The following is a 17,021-nucleotide window of genomic DNA, read 5'->3' as shown; positions in this document are numbered from 1 at the left end:
TGGTGGAAAGCTCAAGCCAAATCATCCCATACAATCCAAAATAGTACAACAATTTTAGTTATAAAAAGTTACCAATTTTTATACTATCCAAGTGTGTGTGTGCACAATTACCCAAATATAATCACTCTATCTCTTAGACTCCAGAAAAGTAAAAAAAGTACAAACTTTAAAAATAGTAAACCCTTATCTATTCTGACATAAACTCTTTACCAGTTTGGAGTATGAATTCTCTGAAATGTTAGTTCACACAAACAAAAAAATCAATATTTCTACTATATGTTAAGAGAAACTATAGTCAATATAATAATATTTTGGAATCATAAAAAACACACATTATATAAAAACTTAGTTATGAAAACTAAGTTGCAACAATATCTCCCTTTTTTATGATGGTGAAAATAATTATTATTTGAGTTAACTTTTAAAATAATTTTTCTCCTTAGGTCCCCCTAAATGAATGACCAACTAAATAATAAGGGGTTCCCATGAAGATAATAAACAACAAACCTAAAAATAAAAAATAACTCAAACAAATATACAAACTTGAACAAAAACACAAACACGTATGAACATTCAAACATTCAAAACATACACATTCACAAAACACAAACAATAAATGTATACATACACATATTATACACATACATCAATCATCAAATAATATTCTGACTCCCCCTTTTGACAACAACAAAAAGGGAAGTACATCTTGAAATGAAAGGTTTTTATAGAAAAATAAAAAGAGTAGAAGAAGAAAAAGATTGTAAACCAATTGCAAATACAATATTAATTTCATAATACTAAAAAGAAAAATTTCAAATTTTTAAATCAAAGAACAACTAATATAAGAAAACTCAACCAAGTTTATTTTCATACTAGACAAACTAAATAAAGATGATTATTACAAAAATGATGAAATGAAAATTAGTTAACTTCGAATTCATTATAAAATATTATTGACAATTAGATATATTTAGATTAGAGATTGGATGATAAAGCAAATAACACTATAAATGATTTCAATTAACGACATTGTGCAACTTTTCATATATTGGTGGCACACTTTGTGCATCTTTTGAATTTGGGCTGATTTTATGCATCTTTTCACTTTGCAACTATTGCGCATCTTTTCTATTTTTGCACGCTTTATGCATTTTCCTTTTTTTTTTACTTTTTTTATCTTTCCAAAATCAGTAATTTAAATTCAAATTCTACTAATAAGAAAAAAATATCTATTGAAAAATAAAATAAAAAATAATAAAACATCAATCTTGCAAGAATTATAGTTTAGATATGTTTATCAGTAGAAATATGAAAACGATCTGCTTGTCTACATTCAGTAATAATTTAATTTAAACTTTTGAAAGATTAAATTTTATAAGAAAATTAATTTATAGTATATTATAATTGAGAATCCATTCCAATGATCAACTTCAAAAGATTTGTCCATTAAAAATATAAACATTTCAAGAAAAATAATTCAATGCAAGTGAACAAAATCTTTCAACATTCCATTAATATTAAGAGCACATACAAATATATATCTAAAAACATATAATATCAACAAAACATCTCACATCACATCATCAAGACAACATCATCACAACTCATGAAAACATTAAACTAAAAAACAAAACATCACAGCAACAAATATAAAAACTCATAAGCAACAACAGGATATAAGTACATCAAAAAATCTGAGGGGGGCCTTTCTGGAGGAGGTGGTGGATTTAATATTAGAAAAAGAACTATATATTGTAGCTACCTTCATGTTCACCTAGTCAAACTATCCTCGGATCCACCCCATATCTTCATTGTAATGAGCATCCTGCTAGTTAAAGTGATTCTCAATTTGATCAAAGTGTTCATCAAAATCAGTTTCCAATCGATCGAAGTGCATAACCATTTCTTGGTAGTAGTTTTAGTTAGGTCCAAGTATAACTGTTGATGATTCAAAGGAATGAGGGGGAGCTCCAACATTATTAAATCTCATGTTAGCCAAGAAGTATTGGAAAGTCTCTTTATGGTAGGCATAAATAAGAGTATGAATGAAAGAGAGTTAAGTCGAAGCAAACAATGGAATGATAGAAAAGTGAAGATCACCCTAAATGAGAAGTCTATAAGGGGTGGTTTTGGTAGTAGAATACCTAAAGTAGGCATCCTTATTCTCCTTAGATAAAAAGTTGTCATCCCAGCTATTTCTACAAGAGGAACCCTTAGAAAGATGGGGTCGTTTTCTAGAACTTGACATTCATAAGATGAGGGCTCTAGAGAGTTTTAAAATGGATATGAAAGTGAATGAAAATGAATTTAATGACTCTTCTATTAAAAGGAAAATGACTTATCATACAGTACAAAAATTGAATCGTACTTACAATTTTAAAATGGTATGCACAATTTTAAAATCATACGTACAATTGTACGAGATGAAAATAATTTCATACATACAAATGGAAATGGCTAAAAATGGAACGGCTTTTTATAAAATGTCATTTTTGAGGCATACTTTCGTATAGGCTTTTTAACCATATGATCATATAGACATACCGGTGTTTATTCAGGATGATCATAATATTAAAGATCATTTTAAATATGGTTAGGCTCATCCTCTACAGAAATTGAAAATAGTACATATCATACAGTATGATGACATCATCATACATACAATCAATAATTAATAATTGACTCTAACTGGTAAACCTTCTCCACGCATATAGATAAAATAGTACATATCATACAGTATGATGATATCATCATACATTATGAACCCTATGAAAAACTAAGTTTCATTTGATTAACTTTGAAACCTACCATGCACATGCTACATAATTCATACTGTATAAAAAAATATATATAGTACGAACATAACACTAAGTAAACAAGTCATGATAACAAGAAAATCGTCTCAAAACTAATCATTTTTCATCAAGTGACATGCTTCACAGTAAAAATAAAAACAAAAACAAAAAACACATAACTAAACACATAAAAAATGAATAAAATAAATAAACGAAAAGAAACTAAACAAACACCTATTTATAACATGTCAAGTTTGCAGAATTTTCAATTTAAGCATTAAGATCAATCACCCCTAACCTAGTTCTAAAGGAGCTAAAAGTGTCAAAGGCCAGTTGTTTTGTAAAATATTTGAAAGTTATTTTTTTTTTATAATAATGTAATTCAATTCAATCTCTCACTTAGCTACATGATCTATAATGAAATGATATCTTAAATCTATATGCTTGGTTCTAGAATATTGATAGGATTATTTAAAATGCATATGGCACTAGTATTATCAAAAAATTGAAATTGTGCCAATTAAAAATCCTAAATTAATCAATCGTTATTTCAACCAAAGAAATTATACAACATAACTACCTAAGCCAATGTATTCTGCTTCAGCTACAGATATAGCTACTGAATTATACTTTCTACTGACCAAGAATATAAAGTGTTTCCTATGAATTGATAATTACCATATATACTTTTTTGATTAACCCTAAAACTTATAAAATCTAAATCAGAATATCCAATAATTTCAATTAAAGAGCTGTACATAGGATAAAAAATCTCTAAGTTTTGAGTTCCCAAAAGATATCTCATAATTCTTTTTACTACTTTTAAATGTGATTCTTTTGGATCAGATTAAAATCTATTACACGAACAAATAATAAATATTATATATGGTCTGCTAGTAGTCAAGTAAAATAATAATATAATTATACCTCTAAATTTCTTTTGATAAATAGATTTCTCTTAGGTTCCTTATCTAATTAAACTAAGAAACTCATATGTGTAATCACTAGTTTAGCATTATCCATTTTAATTTTCTTGAGAACATCCTTAATATATTTTGATTGATTAAGAAAAGTTCTTTCCTCATTTTTCTTTATACAAAAACTAAGAAAATAACTCAAATTTCCAATTAAACTCATCTCAAATTCACTAATCATTATTTTTTAAAAATCATTACAAAGATTTTAGTTTGTAGATCCAAATATGATGTAATAAATATATATTTTATTAATGAGTATATCATCTCTTATCTTCTTCAAAAAGAGAGTGGTGTCCACACTTCCTTTCATAAAAGATCTCTCTAATAAGAAAGTGCTTAACCCCTAATACCAAGCCCTCAGAGCCTATTTTAATCCATATAATACCTTTTTTAATTTAAACACATGATTAGGGAATTTATGTTGATATTTATTCACAATGAATTAGGTTGTAAAACTCAAGCTTATGTCCTAGTGGCTAACCAAGAGGGGGGTGGGGTGGGGGTGGGTGAATTGGTAATTAAAAAATTTGAACCATCTTTTTAAACTTTAGAAATTAAAACTTAATTGTTAGTGAATTTTTTTTTTAGAAAAAGATTTTTCAACCACAAGTTTTCAATGATAAACAAAATAAAAAGCATAAAAGTAAAGAACACCAGATTTATAGTGGTTTGGTCAAAACCAGACCTACATCCACTCACCGGAGGCACCCTCCGAGTATTGCACTAATACCACTAGTGACTCTCCTTTAGTACCCACAGCAAGGCGGAGAAGCCTTTATAAAAACTCTTTCCACCACTACCCGGTGCGACAGAGAACTGTCTTCCTTTTACACTTATCCCAAGTGTTGGCAGTGAATCGTCTGTCCTTTTACACTCTCCTAGTGTGGGTAGAGAACCCTTCGTCCTTTCACACTCTCCTAGTATGGGCAGAGAACCCTTCATCCTTTCACACTCTCCTAGTGTGGGCAGAGAACCCGCGTCTGTTCACACTCTCCAAGAGTTGGCAGAGAATCGGATCTCCTTGACAGATCTTCTCACAAGAATTCTAGAAGGAAGAAAGAAAAGAGTGAAGTAATCCCAAATCACAAGTAGAGATTCTTACCTTTGAACACCAAGCGAAGCCTTCATGCTCCAGTGGTAGGAATCCTCCTTTGAATACTCTCTCACATTCTCTCCTTGACTCTACTTTCAATAGGCACGAAGATCAAATGGCAAAAATATTGGGTGGCAGTCTAAACTGGACTATATATAGGAGAGACAAGAAAAACCATCCAAAACTATAAATTTTTCAAGTTAAAATGAATTGAATCATTTCGTACGATCGTGGATCATCCTGGACGATTTTACTTAAGGTATCGAAAGCGATCCTGAGATATATTGGTACGAACTATGTTCGTACATGATCATCATCCTGTACGAACTAGGTTTGTCCGATACGATTATTTATACCATAGGTCCGTTCCCTAATAACTGTAGGACATAATAAACTGTGGTAAGTCGGTTTACATCGTCCTGGGACGAACAAGACTTCATCCGGATGAAATTTTTACAAAGAGCAACTCGTCCTGGCACGATAATGAATTTCGTTTAAACGAAATTTTTATAGAGAAGAATTCATCCTGGGATGATTTGGATTTCATTTGGACAAAATTTTATAGAGCCCAAGTTGTCCTAGCACGATTATAGATTTCGTCTGAACGAAATTTTTATAAAGCCCAACTCGTCCTGGGACAAAAATAATTTCATCCTGGACAATCAGGACTTAGAACAATTTCATCACCTTCTGTTCGTTCCATTGCTCCTACGAGGAGATAGCTGACCTGATCGTCCCATATGAACTAGGTTTGTCCCGTACGATCAATACAAATTTTGTAAGATCTCCTTAAGTGTGTGTGTGTGTTTGTATTCAATCAATTACAATCACTCCCTCTGAATTCAAAAAATAATTTAAAGCTTCAATTTGCAAAGGATTATATGCAGAATTCGATTTGAAGTCTTCACAGTTTGGAGTTCAATTTTCCTTAAATCTTAGTACACACAAGAGAAAAAACAAATCTTCCAAAAAGTGTTAGAAGATAACTACACATAAAATAATAATATTTGGAATCATCAAAACTATATAAGTTGCAAGAATGTAAAACATGCTAATAGCAGGTCTCTTAATAATCTCCCCCTTTTTGATGATGACAAAACAATTATTGTTTGTAGGATTTCAAATTCTAAGGATCTCCTAAACTTCCTTTAAATTTATGAATTCATGAATATAAGGAGGCATTGATTAAAAAATTATTTTTGTTTTTCAAAAATTTTATGCAAAACAAAACAACAACATTATCACAAAAACAAAATAAACATAAATACTAACACAAGATACAAGACTCACAAGACACAAGACACAATTCAACAAACAATTTCTCCCTCTTTTTGACAACATCAAAAAGTGAAGAAGAAGAGAAAAACAACTTGAAATGTAAGCAGAGATATGAAAATTATTTGATAATATAATCTTAACAGGGATTGAAATAAGTTATGTAAATAAAATTAAAACATTAGGCAAATCATAGAAATTCATATAATTTAAGAAGTGATATAACATAGATAATAAAAAGAATTTATCAAAGACATGAGTTAGTTTAGACACTAAGATACAGAATATCATTGCAATAAGAATGAATAAAAAATTATATATTTTAGATTTCAATATCAATTATAAATGAACATAAGATCAATTTGAATTAAGAGATTAAAAGAGTTTGGAAAGAAATAACTACCACATGTGGCGCTTTGCGCATCTTTTTCATAGTTGTGGCACATTTTTGTGCATCATTTTTACTTTGGGCTTATTTTGTGCCTCTTTTTCATATTGCGAACCTTTGCACATTTTTTTTGATTTTTTTTATTGTACTTTTACACAAATCGCAAGAGTAATTTTATTCTTTCAAAAAAAAAAATCTAAAATATCAAATCTCTCTAAGTGCATAAATAATGATTGATAAGTGAAATATAAAATAAGAAAACATCGCAATTGTAATAATAATATTAATAATAATACAGTCTAAAGAAGAGACATGAAATTGAAAATCCTAATAATATCAAGTTATAAGAAAACTTAAAATTAAAATGATTAGATTTTCTAATTAATTTAATTTTTCTTGCACTTCAGGTTATAGCACGATTAAGATTAAAAATCTGATGATTTACATAAAGTCTAACAAACATTTCAAAAGTAAATTCAAATCAAAACACAAGAACTTATATTGATATCATTTTAAATATTACTAGTATTCATCAAGATATCAATACAACAACTAAAATAAAGAAGAAATACATCAAACTACTAAAAGCAAACAACAACTAACACATAAACAATAACAACACAAACACAAAACATCAAGTGCAATAATCACTCGGACGGTCCCTGATCTGGAGGAGGAGGAGGAGCAGTACCAAAGAGATTAAAGTATGTATTCAACATAAGTACATTGGTATTAATATCATTTATTTGTCCCCTCAAATAACCCATGCCATGTTGATATTGAGTAGCCTGTTGTTAAAGATGAGTCTAAATTTGATCAAAGTATTGATCAAAATGAGTCTCTAGCTGATCAAATCTTTGAACCAAATTCTGATAATTTGGTTCATTTGCAGGAGCAGGTGCACATTCAGGCTCTTCTTCTGTATCACTGATGACATGTGCTTTTCCTAATTCCTCCTTGAAGATCGCTCTAAATGATCCGTCATTGTAATAGAGCGGTTCTTCATATTCTTGATCAAGATGAACCAAGTTATACTTATTTTGTAGAACATAGGAAACTAAGTGTCCTGAAGCAATATTCCTCTTTCTTTTCTGTTATGCATGGCCAATTTCAGAAAGCCCATAAAGATAGTCAAGAATAAGTTGGGCTTCATCTATAGGTTTATTGCTCATGATTAAGAAGGTCACCATGGAATGAAGTGGGGTAATATTGACTCTATCACCATCTTTTGGAATGATTGAAGTTCTAAGAACGTGTTGGATGATGTGTGCATTACAGAAAAAACCGGATACCCTAGCCACATGCTCAGTTAAACCATTTCCTCTAATCACCCTATTGATTTCATACAACTTATATGTATCATTGGTGATTAAAGAATGAGCTCTACTTCCCTCAGTCCTTAAATTTAGAGAAGCTCCTAAGTCGTATTTATTGATTTCAACTTTTTGTTTTAAAATAAAGGAGCAAATCACAGAGTGGTCAGAATTGAAGGACATATTGGCTAGAAAGTAGTGGAATGTTTCTTTGTTATAGAGGTAGACCAGAGTAAGGATAAAGTGAAACTGAGTCAAAATAAATAAAGACATTACCTGAAAGGTAATATCTTCTTGAATTAAAATTTGGGATGGAATGATTTTGGCAGAAGCAAATCTAGGAAAAGAATCAACATTTTCTTTGGACAAAAAGTTTTCGGATGAATTCCTATGTGGCTTCTTCGCTAAGACCTTTTGACGCTTACTTGTACTAGCCATTTGATCTAGAGTAATAAAGGAGTTGAAAGTGATATTTAGCGTGTGAAAATTGAGTTAAAAAGACCGCTTATTTATTGAAAAACGATTCGTTCAAACTAGACGAAAATAATTCATCCCGTACGAAATTTTTGTTCCTCTCGTACAAAAATTTTTCATACAGGTGATCCAATACAATTAGAATGAAACAGTTTTTTGTAATCAACGCGGCTTAAGAAGCGTCCTTTCATACAAACTTTTGACAAGTTTGATCGTACAGACGAACACGTGTTCGTCCCGAGTTGATCAGAACTTATATCATTTTAATGGCAGTTGAAATCGTTCCCTACATCTAACTGACATGTGTTCGTCCAGACAAACCAAAGGTTCGTACATACGAAGTTCGTATTAAAAATTACCTTATCCATTCAACAGCTTCATTCATTCATCCCATCGATTGAAAAACAAATCATCCCGGACGATCATTACCATCGTACAGACGAAGTACACTAAAAACTGCACTCAAACGGTTCAAAATCTAACAGTTTGTCACCCTACACAAATCGTCTCGTACAAAAATATTTCGTCCCGGACGATGATGAAAAATTTTTTATTCTTTTTATTTTTGCACTCTAACAAAACTAAAATTAAAAAAAATACAAGAAAATACCAAAAACAACGATGAAACACAGGCTCTAAAAGGAAAAAAAATCACACAAACAAAATAATAAACATATAAAAAAACATTTAATAATCAAACATACATCAATGTTGCAAGAACATTTTTATTTAAGCATTTAAATCAATCACACCAAGCCTTGTTCTTAATGCACTGAAAGTATCAAAGGCTAAAGATTTTATAAAAATGTCTGCAAGTTGATTTTCAGTTGTAACATGAATGAGTTAAATTTCTCCCTTAGATACATGATCCCTTATGAAATGATGCCTTATGTCTATGTGTTTGGTTCTTGAATGTTGAATATGATTTTTAGAAATGCAAATAGCACTAGTGTTATCACAATAAATTGGAATAGTGCCTATAGATAATCATAAATCAATCAATTGTTATTTAAACCGAAGTACTTGTGCCACACAACTTTCTAATGTAATATATTCAGCTTCTGCAGTAGATAGAGCTACTGAATTTTGTTTTTTACTTGACCAAGAGACTAAAGAATTTCCAATGAATTGACATGTTCCAGAAGTTCTTTTACTATCCACTCTACATCCTGCAAAGTCAGAATTTGAATAACCAATTATTTCAAATGAAGAGCTAAACTTAGGATACCAAATTCTTAAGTTCTGAGTTCCTAACAGATATCTTAAAATCCTTTTAACTACTGTCAAATGTGATTCTTTTAGATCTGATTGAAATCTAGCACATAAGCATACACTAAACATGATATCGGGTTGGCCAGCAGTCAAGTAAAGTAAAGATCCAATTATCCCTCTAAATTTCTTTTGTTCAACAGATTTTCCCTTAGGGTCCTTATCTAACTAAACTTAGGAACTCATTGGTATACTTACAAGTTTAGCATTGTCCATTTCATACTTTTTGAGGATGTCCTTAATATACTTTGATTGACTTAGAAATGTTCCTTCCTCAATTTGCTTAATGCTAAAACCTAGAAAGTAACTTAAATCTCTCATTAGACTCATCTCAAATTCACTACTTATTGTTTTAGAAAAATCATCACAAAGATTTTTATTTGAAGATCCAAAAATGATATCATCCACATAAATTTGAACAATGAGTATATCCTTTCCATATTTTTTCAAAAAGAGAGTTGTATCCACACTTCCTTTTTCAAAAGGTCTTTAAAGTTGGAAGGTGCTCAACATCTCATACCAATCCCTAGGTGCCTGTTTCAATCCATATAATGCCTTTTTCAACTTGAAAATATGATTTGGGTATTTAAAATTTTTAAAGCCTAGAGGTTGTTCTACAAACACATCATCTTAAATTACCCCATTTAAAAAGGCACTTTTGACATCCACTTGATACAATTTAAATCCTCTAAAACAGACAAAGGCTAGCAAAACCCTAATTGCTTCAAGTCTAGCTACAGGGAAAAAGTCTCCTCAAAATCAATCCCTTCATTCTGATTTTACCCTTAGCTACTAATCTAGCCTTATTTCTAATGACCACTCCTGAGTCATTCATTTTATTTTTGAATACCCACTTAGTTTCAACTACACTTTTATCTTTTGGCCCTGTAGTTAATTCCCAAACTTTATTTCTTATAAATTGATTCAACTCTTCTTGCATGGCTAAAATCCAAAATTCATCAGAAAGTGCTTGATCAATATTAGTGGGTTCAATAGTTGAAATGAAGGCTGATTGATTGACTTCCTTATTTATTCCACGCCTAGTCTTTACACCCTCACTTGGTTCACCTATGATCAATTCCCTTGGGTGGTTTTTAAAAAATCTCAAATCTCTAGGCAAAGGATTTTCTATCTCCAAATTTTCTTCCACATTTTCTTCCAAGTTTTCTTCCAAGTTCAATTTATCAATCTTTTGGGAGTTAATCTCAATTTCAACTTCTACAATATTTGGTTCTTCCATATTTCCAGATTCATCAAATACAACATGTGTGGTCTCCTCAATTACTAAAGTTCTTTTATTGAATACTCTATAAGATTTTCCGACACTTATGTATCCAACAAAAATTCCTTCATCTGATTTTGGATCAAATTTTCCTAAGGTAGAGTTTCCATTGTTATGAATGAACACCTTGCAACCAAAAATATGCAAATGAGACAAATTAGGTGTTCTCCCTTTTAGCAACTCATAAGGTGTTTTATTTAACTTAGATCTCATATTCACCCTATTAAGAATATAACATGCAATGCTAACCGCCTCATCCCAAAAATATTTAAGAAGTGAATATTCTGCCAACATTGCTCGGGCGGCTTCTATTAATGTTATGTTTTTCTTTTCGACTACTCCATTCTGCTGAAGGGTTCTAGGTACAGAAAAGTTGTAATCAATTCCTTTCTCCTTACAAAATTCTTTAAATATCTCATTCTCAAATTCTCCTCCATGATCACTTTGAATATAAATAATTTCACACCCTAATTTCCTTTGAATCCAAGTCAAAAAATTTCTAAATTCCTCAAATGATTCACTCTTATGAAATAGAAATCTAACCCATGTGAATCTTGAGTAATCATCCATAATCACAAATCTGTATATCTTCCCTTCTAGACTCACAGTTTTAACTGGTCCAAAAAGATCCATATGCAAAATCTCCAATGGTTTACTAGTTCTAAGATCCTTATTGGACTGAAAAGAGGACTTCACCTGCTTTCCTAATTGACATGCATCACAAAGGTGGTCCTTAGTAAAGTTTAGTTTTGGTATACCTCTCACTAAGTTCTTTTGGGTAATCCTCCTAAGGTTTTTCATGCTAGAATGATAAAGTCTCTTATGCCATAGCCATGACTCATCATATACAGTTTTCAAACAAAAAGTAGTAGGAGAATTAATGCAGTTTAAATCTAGCATGGTAACATTGTTTGCCCTTTTACCATTCAAAAAATCTTTATCATTTAGGCTTAATATACAGGTAGTAGGAAAAAATTTTACACAATAACCTTTATCATATAGCTGGCTTATACTTAACAAATTATTCTTTAAGCCTTTTACCAATAACATATTGTCAATGAAATTTTTTTTTAAAATTTCCAATCATACCTGATCCAACCACCTTCCTTGTGGTATTATCTCCAAGTGTAACCTTGCCTCCTCTCCTTGCTTCCACCATTATGAATTGAGCAGTATCTCCTATCATGTTATTTGAACATCCACTGTCCAGGTACCATATACTCTCACGAGGTCTTGTGTGAGAGCGATCCTATAAAATTATCAAATGTTAGACCTGGGAACCCAAACAAGTTTGGGTTCACATTTTAGCAGCTTATAAACAGATGCATGTATGATATGTCTAGGTTTATGCATCTTAGGTCTCCATAAAAAATTAGTTTTAATCTTCAAAGTACAGGTGTGAGCTATATATCCAAACAATCCACAAATATTACATTTTACTTAGGAAATGGATTCCTAAGTCTTCTAACATTCGTCTATCTTTTCAGGGATTGCATAAATTTAGGATACATAATAGGATTAGTAAAATCTTTAAGTTAAGGAGGTATCATGTTATCCTCAAGAGCTTTTATCGTTAATTTGTAAAATGAATTCATATCTTCCAAAATTCATTTTGTATAATTGGTTCTATAAAGTTTGCTCTCAAATTCATCCTTAGAATTCTTAAAATCTTTCTTGAGTTCTGCATATGATGAATTTAAATTCTCATAATTTTTATTCAAGTCATCAAACTCATCAAGTAATTTCATGTGGTTGTTATCAATCAAAGCATAAACTTTCCTAAGGATTTCATGTTCCTTTTTAAGCTCTTTCAATTCTAAACTAAGGCTAGCATGCATTTTCTTCATTTTCCTATATGATTCATGCATGTGTTCAGAAACTTCAAAAAGTTCATTATAAGTTAAGTCACATACCTCTTCTTGATCTGACTGATCAAGACTGTCAGCCATTAAGCACAGATTAGTGACTTCCTCTTCTTTTTTAGTCTGTGATGAATCTGAAGCTGAGTCTGCCCAGAAAGCTTTTTGAAACTTCTTTCTGCCCTTCTTTACATTAGGTTTCTCCTCTACCTTCTCCTTGCTAGGACTGGCTTTGAGTTTAGGGCAATCCATCTTTATATATCCAGGTTTCCTACACTCATAGCAAATAACATCACTTGAAACCTTAGTATTTCTTATGAATTTACCTCTATTCCATTGCTGGCGTTTCTTTTGCCTCCTCTTCAGAAAGCTTCTAAATTGTCTAGTCATCAATGTGATGTCTTCTTCATCCTCAGGGTGTGAGTGTTCACTCTCAAACTCTTCCACATTTCATGTTATGTTCTTTTCCCTTCGTGATTCACCTGTATCAATCTTTCTTTGGCTAACTCCTTACTCGTAAGCAATAAGCAACCCAAGAAGATTGTCAATAGAATAAATGTTTAAATCCTTAGACTCTGTAATTACAGTAATTTTAGCATCATAAGTAGTAGGTAAACAATGAAGAGTCTTATTAACCATTTCAGCATTCGTTAGTTCCCTACCAAGTGCATGCAAAGAGGTGACTATTTGTGTGAATCTTGTGTACATGTTAGAAATGGATTCATTAGGTTTCATGCGAAACAATTTATAATCATGCAACAAGATATTGAGTCTAGATTGTTTAACCTCATTAGTCCCCTCATATGTTATACAAAGTCTATCCCATATATCCTTTCCACTTTTGCAAGTGGAAACCAGCTGTAGTCTTCCAATTTTAAAGCACAAAAGAAACTATTCAAGCATTTGGCATTTAGTTGTGCTAAGTCACGTTCTTCTACTATCCAGTCTGCAAAATGTGTTTCAACTCTAACTCCATCAACTAATCTAGTTGGTTTTATATATCCTTCATGGAGTACGATCCACATACGATAATCAAGTGACTACTAGAAAGTAAACATGCGTGTTTTCCAAAAATCAAAAGGTATATTGTCAAAAAGTCGAGATCTAGTAATAGAGTAACCCTCAGATGTGTTTTTATTTCCAAATGTAGCCATCTACGTGAATCAAAAAGTAGTCTAAACTTATGATTTTAAAATAAGGCTCTGATACCACTTGTTGAGATTCGTTCACAATGAATTAGGTTGTAAAACCCAAGCTTATATCCCAGTGGTAATTAAAAAATTTGAACCCTCTTTTTAAACTTTGGAAATTAAAACTTAATTGTTAGTAAATTTTAAAAAAAAAAAAAAGATTTTTCAACCACAAGTTATAAATGATAAACAAAATAAAAAGCGGAAAAGTAAAGAACACCAGATTTATAGTGGTTCGGTCAAAACCAGACCTACATCCACTCCCCGGAGGCACTCTCCAAGTATTGCACTAATACCACTAGTGACTCTCCTTTAGCACCCACAGCAAGGCGGAGAAGCCTTTATAAAAACTCTTTCCACCACTACCCTGTTCAACAGAGAACCGTCTTCTTTTTACACTTATCCCCAGTGTTGGCAGAGAACCGTCTTCTTTTTACACTTATCCCCAGTGTTGGCAGAGAACTGTCCGTCCTTTTACACTCTTCTAGTGTGGGCAGAGAACCCTTCATCCTTTCACACTCTCCTAGTGTGGGCAGAGAACCCTTCGTCCTTTCACGCTCTCCTAGTGTGGGCAGAGAACACGCGTCTGTTCACACTCTCCAAGTGTTGGTAGAGAACCAGATCTCCTTGACAGATCTTCTCACAAGAATTCTAGAAGGAAGAAAGAAAAGATTGAAGTAATCCCAAATCACAAGTAGAGATTCTTACCTTTGAACACCAAGCAAAGCCTTCACGCTCCAGTGGTAGGAATCCTCCTTTGAATGCTCTCTCACACTCTCTCCTTGACTCTTATTTCAATAGGCACGAAGATAAAATGGCAAAAAGATTGGGTGGCAGTCTAAATTGGACTATATGTAGGAGAGACAAGAAAAACCGTCCAAAACTACAAAATTTTCAAGTTAACATGAAATGAATCGTCCCGTACGATCGTGGATAATCCTGTATGATTTTACTTAAAGTCTCGGAAATGGTCATGATATATATTTGTATAATTTATGTTCGCACACGATCATTATCTCATACGAACTAGGTTCATCCGGTACGATCAGTTATACCATAGGTCGGTTCCCTAATAACTGCAGGATGTAACAAACTGTGGTAAGTCGGTTCATATCATCCTGGGACGAACAGGACTTTGTCCGGACCAAATTTTACAGAGAAGAATGCTGCGGATCTAAGGTTTATTATTTTGATGATAGCAAACATTCCTTATTTCTCTACGATTGCCTTTTGTGCTAACGTTTCAGGTCCACATGATCAGACTACAATTTGGAACCAGCTCAAGATTGGGTAGACTAGGTCTGTGTCAGTTTGTAATCTTTTTCCTTTCTAGAGTCTGTTGTATTTGGTGTGGGATCTGTTGATTTGTAACTTGGAATATTTCCTGTTGTTCCCTATAAAATTTCTATTTTTGGTAATATTGGCCGGGACGATATTTATATCGTCCTGGACAATATGTCCAAAATCAGAAACCCTAATTAGGGCATCCCCATTAAGGTATCCGTTATTGATATCGGCCTGGACGATACATGTATCGGCCAGGATGATAGTCTTAATTCAGAAAGAATCAACCATAATAATAATTTTAGGAATTCTTTGTTTTAGGAAATCAGCCAGGACGATATTTATATCGTCCAGGACGATCTAACTCAATTATGCCTAAATTGATATGGTATCTTTGGAAAGCATTAATGGTTGATTGATACGATCACATAGGCTGAGACGATCGCCTGATCGGCCGGGACGATGTCATGGACGATCTACATCGGACAGCTCAAATTCAGCTCGATGATCAGGATGATTGAAATTGGTTTTAAACTAATCGACCTGGATGATCGTGATATCGGCAAGGACGATGTAACCAATTTTCTTCTGATCGTCCCAAATCATCCCGGGCTGATGAGCTGAATTTGTACTGATCGGCCAGGACGATATACCTATCGTCCTGGACGATAATGTCGGCAACTTGCGTTAATGAGTTCATTTTTAGCTCTTCTATTTAAGCTATGACATGACACTTTGTAAGTGTCTTTGGCAGCCATTATAGCTTTTGTTCTTGTGGGGGAAACTTGAAGGGAGAGCTTGAAAGGGAGAGAGGAAAGGGTGGAGTTTGAGTAGGAGAAGATCCTGTGAGGGGGAGGAACTCAAGGGAGTGTGGTGGGGGATCCACATGGTTGCTCCGACGAACTCGTATCTTAGTACCATCAGATTCAAGGCTTGTCTCGAGGTAAGTTCACCAAAGAAGAAGATCTCCTTGGTGTCAAAGGACCCGGCAACTCCGCCGCACCGGGGAAGGTGGAAGTGATTTTGTGAGGGCTTCTCCGCCTAGCTGTGGGGGCCAAAGGAGAGACACTTGTTTTAGTGCAATACTTGGAGGGTACCTCCAATGAGTGGACGTAGGTCAAGGTTTGACCGAACCACTATAAATCCGGTGTGTTCTTTTCTTATTATCGCTTCCGCATTTATTTTAATTTCCGCACTTTATTTGTGGTGATTTTGGTTGGAGTTTTATCTTGAGTTTTAAAGCTTTTTTATAATTCACCTCTCTCTTGGTTTGCTTGGGCCAGTTCAATAGGGCTTAACATCCTTAACAAATTTTCAAGTGCCATCTAAGCACTTTCAAGTGGTATCAGAGTAGTTTTCAAAAAATAAGTTTTTAAAAGCTTTTGAATTTCGATCCATGGCTAATCGTACTATTGCGGAAGGTTTTTCAATTACCAGACCTCCTTTATTTGAAAATATGTCATTTTATTTTTGGAAAACTTGCATGTCTATTTTCTTGCAATCGATAGATTTACATATGTGGCATATGATTTTAAATGGTTATTCTTCACCATCACGTGTTTTAGATGGAATTAAAATTGGTATTCCTTTTAATCAATGGAGTAAGGAAGAATAAATCAATGCTCAATTGAATGCAAAATCTTTAAATTATTTTTTATGTTCCTTAAATTCAGATGATTTCATGTTAGTATCCACGTGCACTACCGGTAAGCAAGTTTGGGATAAATTGCACACCATATACGAAGGCACTAGTGAAATCAAGCAATCCAAGTTGAATTTGTTAATGCATGATTTTGAACTATTTTCCATGAAACCTTATGAG

The sequence above is a fragment of the Dendrobium catenatum genome, unplaced genomic scaffold (genome assembly GCF_001605985.2).
Source record: "Dendrobium catenatum unplaced genomic scaffold, ASM160598v2 fragScaff_scaffold_313, whole genome shotgun sequence".
Lineage (NCBI taxonomy): Eukaryota > Viridiplantae > Streptophyta > Magnoliopsida > Asparagales > Orchidaceae > Dendrobium > Dendrobium catenatum.
Note: the sequence above shows the minus strand (reverse complement) of the source record.